The following is a 5809-nucleotide window of genomic DNA, read 5'->3' as shown; positions in this document are numbered from 1 at the left end:
AAAAAATCAGCCGGGCGTGGTAGCGCGCGCCTGTAATTCCGGCTACTTGGAAGGCTGAGGCGGAAGGATCGCTGGAGCCCAGCGGGTCAAGGCTGCGGTGGCCGGGAGCGGCCACTGCACTCCAGTCTGGGTGACAGAGTGAGACTCCGACTCAAAAAAAAAAAAAAAAAGAAGTATCAAGCAGTCCTTAAGGAGAGTACAGTGGCTGGGCTTGGTGGCTCAGCCTGTAATCCTAGCACTTTGTGAGGCCGAGGAAAGTGGACTGCTTGAGCCAGCACGTTCAAGACCAGCCCGGGCAACTTGGTGAGACCTCATCTCTACAATAAAGTGAAAAATTAGCCAGACGTGGTAGCGCGTGCCTGTAGTTCTAGCTACTTGGAAGGCTGGGGTGGAAGGATTGCCAGAGCCCAGCAGGTCGATGCTGGGGTGGCCGTGAGTGTGCCACTGCACTCCAGTCTGGGTGACAGAGTGAGACTCCAACTTAAAAAAAAAAAAAAGAGTATAGCACTGAGGCAGAGATGGACTCAGGGTAAGTAAGTATTTGAATGAAAAAGGAAGACTACAGGCTACTGGATACTGTACATTGCCCAAAAGAACAGAGTTTGGAGGGTAAGAACAGGAGACTTTTACTTTGCATGCGCCAGTGATGTTTTCATTTTTAATTCTGTCATCAAATTAGAACAAAGAAAATAGGACTGTGTCAGATATGGCTGGTTTATTGCCCTAAATAGACTCTAAGTTCCTCAAGTACAGGTTACAGGCTTTCTCCACATGCTGTCCCCACAGGACCTGAGACACAGGAAGGACAGCATGAGCTGGGTGGGAACTGTGAGTGACACCAAAAGCCTTCCAGGTAGAGACAGGTGGCTATAGTGGGCAGTCCCTGTCCCACTCATGAGAGCCACGTGGCCCGCAGTCTAGGTTCTCACCATGTGATAAGTTCAAATTCTGCCAGGACACTGGGATTGTTCTTAGTAGCCTTAGCTATGTAGAAGTTTGAGTTGGCTTATTTGAGAGTCTGGAGAATTTCTAATAAGACATTAACACAGACAAAAACACATACCCATTAAGAACAGAGTTTCACAAATAGTCATCTCTACTCCCTAACTGGTCCAGCAAATACAGAAAGACATCAGGTCAAGGAAGCCTCATCTAGAGGTGAAGAGACCCATGACAGGACAGCTGAATTCATCAAAAGCCCATTATCCCCCAGGGGTGTTCTTAGCTGGTGAAGGGAAACCAGTCCTATGACAAGGCATTTCAGAAATGTACTTTTTCCTTGGAAAAAAGTTACATATACATAATTCCAATAATTCTAAATGTTCTCTAAGAACTAGATGAAACATAAGCAGATGACAAGAGCCAGCAGACATGGGGCTAATACCACGCTTGCACATGGCTATCATGAGTGGAAGACAAGTCGCCTTAACAGCCTCGGTCATTAGCAGGTTCAGAGTTTCAGGTCCCAAGATAGAGCTAGGTCTGGGGACAAGGCCAAACGACCAGCCCAACTAGAGTCAGGAAGAAGGAAGGTCAAAGTCAGCAAGAGCTTGCACCACTACAGCACACCAGCTACAGAAAGGGGGCACTGCCTAGTCCAGTGCCCAACACTGATGACAAGGATGCCCTATAATCATAAGGAAGCGGCCAACTGAAGTATAGTCAACGAGAGGTGATCTATAAAACTGAAATTGTGACATGTTGTGAAATCCTATCAAATATCAAAATGAAGTGTGTTGTTACCAATGACCAGTGGTAACTACACTGGAGTCTAAAATTAGATGGTGAGTAATGCTGACTTTTGGTCTGCAAGTCCAGCCCTCAGCAGAGAAGGGTGATTCATCAGAAACTGATCTTCAAAGACATTTTGCTCCGTGCTTTAAAACCCTTACCTAAAAGAACTGAAAACAAGAGCCTGAGCAGGTATTTGTATACCCCTGTTCATAGCAGCATTGTTTATAAACGTAAGCAAAAGGTGGAAGCAACCCAAGTGTCCACCAATGGATAAATGGATAAACAAAATGTGGTATTTACATATAACAGAATATTATTCAACCTTAAAAAGGAAATTCTGGCTGGGCTCGGTGGCTCATCCTGTAATCCCAGTACTTTGGGAAGCTGAGGGGAGTAACTGCCTGAGCCCGTGGGTTTGAGACCAGCCCGGGCAACTTGGCGAGACCTTGTCTCCACAATATATCCAAAAATATTAGCCAGGTGTGGTAGCGTGCACCTGTAGTTCTGGCTACTTGGAAGGCTGAGGCAGAAGGATCTCCAGAGCCCAGCAGGATGACCCTGGGGTGGCCATGAATATGCCACTGCACACTCCAGCCTGGGCAACAGAGTGAGACTCTACCTCAAAAAAAAAAGGAAATTCTGACACATGCTACTATGTGGATGAACCTTGAAGACATTATGCCAAGTGAAATAAGCCAGTTGCAAAAGGACAAATACTATATGGTCCTATTTATATGAGGTACATAGAGTAATCAAACTCATAGAACCATAAAGGAGAATGGTAGTCGCCAGGGCAGAGGGGAGGAATGTTGAGTAGTTGTTCAACAGTTACAGTCTAGGAAGATGAAAAAAGTTTTAGAGATGAGTGGTGGTGGGAGGTGCACAGCAATGTGAATGCACTTAATGCCAATGAACTGCACATTTAAAATTGGTTAAAATGGCAAATTTTATGTTATGAATATTTCAGCACACACATAAAAGCCTACAGTTAGTCCTCTGCTGTGTGAATCCCAGGGCACTTCCACAACTCGGCATGTCAGCGGCTCAGGGACATTCTGTTCCAGCAGCTTCGGTTTTCTTCAGTGTGGTAGCCTGAATCAATCCAGCAGTCTCCTGGGGCCAGCCTGGATGCCAACCAACCAGCGGCACATCATGGTCACCAAAACAAGTTAGTCCACTCTGCCTGCTTGTGTGCCCACCTACCCTCCTGTCTTCTAGATCTCACATCCAGCAAGTACTGAAGGACAAAGAAGCTGCTGTTGCTGACACTTTACTTAGTCCCCCTTCCACCTCACACATTCACTTTGCATTTTCCTGACACAGCCATACCTGCAGAGAAATTCAGAAGTAAAAGACATCATCCCTGACTCAGAAAGCTCATAGACAACTTAAAAAATAAGACAAAGACCTATCTGAGGGAATGCACAGCCATATGCCAAACTGGGTGGGACCAATAATAAACACAATTAGTATTCAGAATCAGGACAGATCCTTTCAAATGAGTTAAGGTGGAAAGAATGTCAATCTTATCACTGCTCTGTCCTTGTTTCTCTTCCCTTATGCTGTCACAAGAAAATTTAAGTAAACAATGGCTAGTGAGTAGCTCACCAAGAAATGGGTATCCATCTTAGACCAGCCCTAACAGCCCCGGCTTCTCCCGACTGATAGGGCCATCCTGGCCCGACAGTCCCTTGTCCCAGGGTGAAATGGTGGTTACGGTGATTTGTGTATGACCTGTCATTTCATACCCTGCTGGGCAGCAGGAACCATGCTTAGAACCAAGGAATCATGGAAACAAAGCAAGGAGAGAAAAGGTAAGAGTAGAACAGAACTAGAAAGTGACTCAGAAACCACAAATATCAGTGGCCCCTGAATATAAGACTACTGCCATAATATTAGAAGGCTAAAGAGAAACCAGGAAACTGATTATCTTCCCGGTTTTCAGGCACTAGGTTATAGGGGGGAAAAAAACAAAAACGGAGGGTTACTTTGAAGGGAGTTGGCTCTCTGAAATTTGCTCAAATGTGCAGAGATCACCAAGGAAGGAGTTGTTGGGTTTTGCCAATTAGTGTCCAGGTAGAGGCAGGCACAGGCTGCTCTGTTATCAGCAATGTTAGCCTGACTCACATTGAAAGTCAGCCCAGGAGTCTCATTCAAATAGTACTTGCTACATTTTCTAAGAAGGCAAACACTGCCATATCATTTTTACTGAACACAAAGCATGTTTTATCTTAGGTATACAGACCACAACTGACTTCTACACATACCAGATTCCTGTGTTACTGATTAACAGCTCCAGCAGGTACATTTATGCAAAACACTCCAGGTTGTTTTCTTCCTTCAATGTCAGGCTCAATTTTATGACAGTAAAAATCACTGTATTTTCTCCTGAATGCACCTCAGTTTAGCGCCCCATACACAGTGAATTCTGAGGACAGGAATGAGACAGGATGACCATTCTCAATAAGCAAGGTGAGGAGGTGATTCGAGGCCAACCTCACTTGTGAGGACTATACCCCACCACTGCCCTCTACTCCCTGCACACACTGCACACCTCATAGAAACAAAGCACACCCTTGTAGATTTGGGAAGAACTGTGTGGGTGCCTGGGCTCTGCCTAGTTACCCATGGCAATTCCCACTGTCTCATAGCACTGCTGCAAGCCAACTTCCTCCCAAAAATCAACGACAAATGGTGAAAACCACCACCTTGCCCACTGAGATGTGCTTCTTTAGCAAATGTGAGGCCAGAGATTTCCCCAGTAGAGAAAGGGAGGCAGATGGGGTGGCCTGGCCTATAGGACTGTGACTAGAACTCTGCTAGCCTGGGAGACAGAGTTTAGGGAAACAACTTCCTTCTGGTCACAACTTCCAAGGTCAACTCTGTCAGTGCTGGACAGATCGTCACTAAGGCCAGGTCAAAAAAGTCTCTAGCATCATGACCAGTCTGATCCTTGCCATGAAAACCATAAGGTTGGCCAGGTGCAGTGGCTCACGCCTGTAATCTCAACACTTTGGGAGCCAGAGGTGAGAGGATTGCCTGAGTTCAGGGGTTTGAGACTAGCCTGGGCAACTTCATGAGACCTTGTCTCTACATTAAATCAAATAATTAGCCAGGCATGATGGCACATGCCTATAGTTCCAGCTAGTTGGGAGGCTGAGGCAGAAGGATCCCTTGAGCCCAGAAGGTTGAGGCTGCAGTGGCTGTGAGCGTGTCACTGCACTCCAACTCAAAAAAATCCATAAGGTGGAAAACTAAATGCAGGTGGCCTCGCAGGAGGAACAAGTATGTCAGGAGACTCCAAAAATATACCAGGAAGGCCAGAAGGCATCTGACTTCTCCCCATCCACTGAACAGAGTTCAGCTGCCCAAAGTGGTGTTTTTATTTATAGCACTACCACTTTGGAGAACTAGGATATAAAACAGAATGTCTCTCAGCAAACTCTGAAAGCCCAGGAGACTGCATACTTGACTGAGTGCACACTTTGCCATCAGTATCTGCCCACATCACAGCACAAGCAGACTCAATCTCTTGAGCCTGGCAGCCATCAAGGAACACAAAGTGCAGAGGCAAAGAGAGCTAGTGCTATACAGCTGGACACCCTAGGGGCTACCTCAGTGCCATCCTGAGGTGTGAAACATCTTCTAGTGTTAGTTTCTTTACATGCAAAATATAAGAAAAGAAGATAAGAATAGCACCAAGCCTGGCGCTGTGGGTCATGCCTGTAATCTTAGCACTTTGGGAGGCAGAGGTGAGAGGATTGCTTGAGTCCAGGAGTTTGAGACCAGCCTGGGCAACTTGGTGAGACCTCGTATCTACAATAAATCAAAAAATTAGCTGGGCATGGTGGTGCACACCTATAATTCCAGCTACTTGGGAGGCTGAGGCAGAAGGATCCCTTGAGCCCAGCAGGTCAAGGCTGTGGTGGCTATGAGCGTCCCACTACACTCCAGCCTAGGCGACAGACTCTGACTTAAAAAAAAAAGAATAGCACCTATTCCCTCACTGGATTCTTCAGGGATTTTTTTTTTGAGTTGGAGTCTCACTCTGTCGCCCAGACTGGAGTGCAGTGGC

The 5809-nt window shown here is 46.2% G+C and overlaps 1 protein-coding gene across 2 annotated transcripts in view; it reads right to left on the bottom strand.

Moving 5' to 3' along the window:
* Positions 1-5809, bottom strand: part of CYSTM1 (cysteine rich transmembrane module containing 1) — a 60712-nt gene that overhangs the window by 18854 nt on the left and 36049 nt on the right. The gene's annotated exons all lie outside the window — the stretch shown is intronic.

Source organism: Carlito syrichta, unplaced genomic scaffold, assembly GCF_000164805.1.
Source record: "Carlito syrichta isolate Samal-C Ts95f unplaced genomic scaffold, Tarsius_syrichta-2.0.1 Scaffold302231, whole genome shotgun sequence".
Lineage (NCBI taxonomy): Eukaryota > Metazoa > Chordata > Mammalia > Primates > Tarsiidae > Carlito > Carlito syrichta.
The sequence above is the reverse complement of the archived record's forward strand: the minus strand, read 5'-3'. Positions and strand labels throughout refer to the sequence as shown.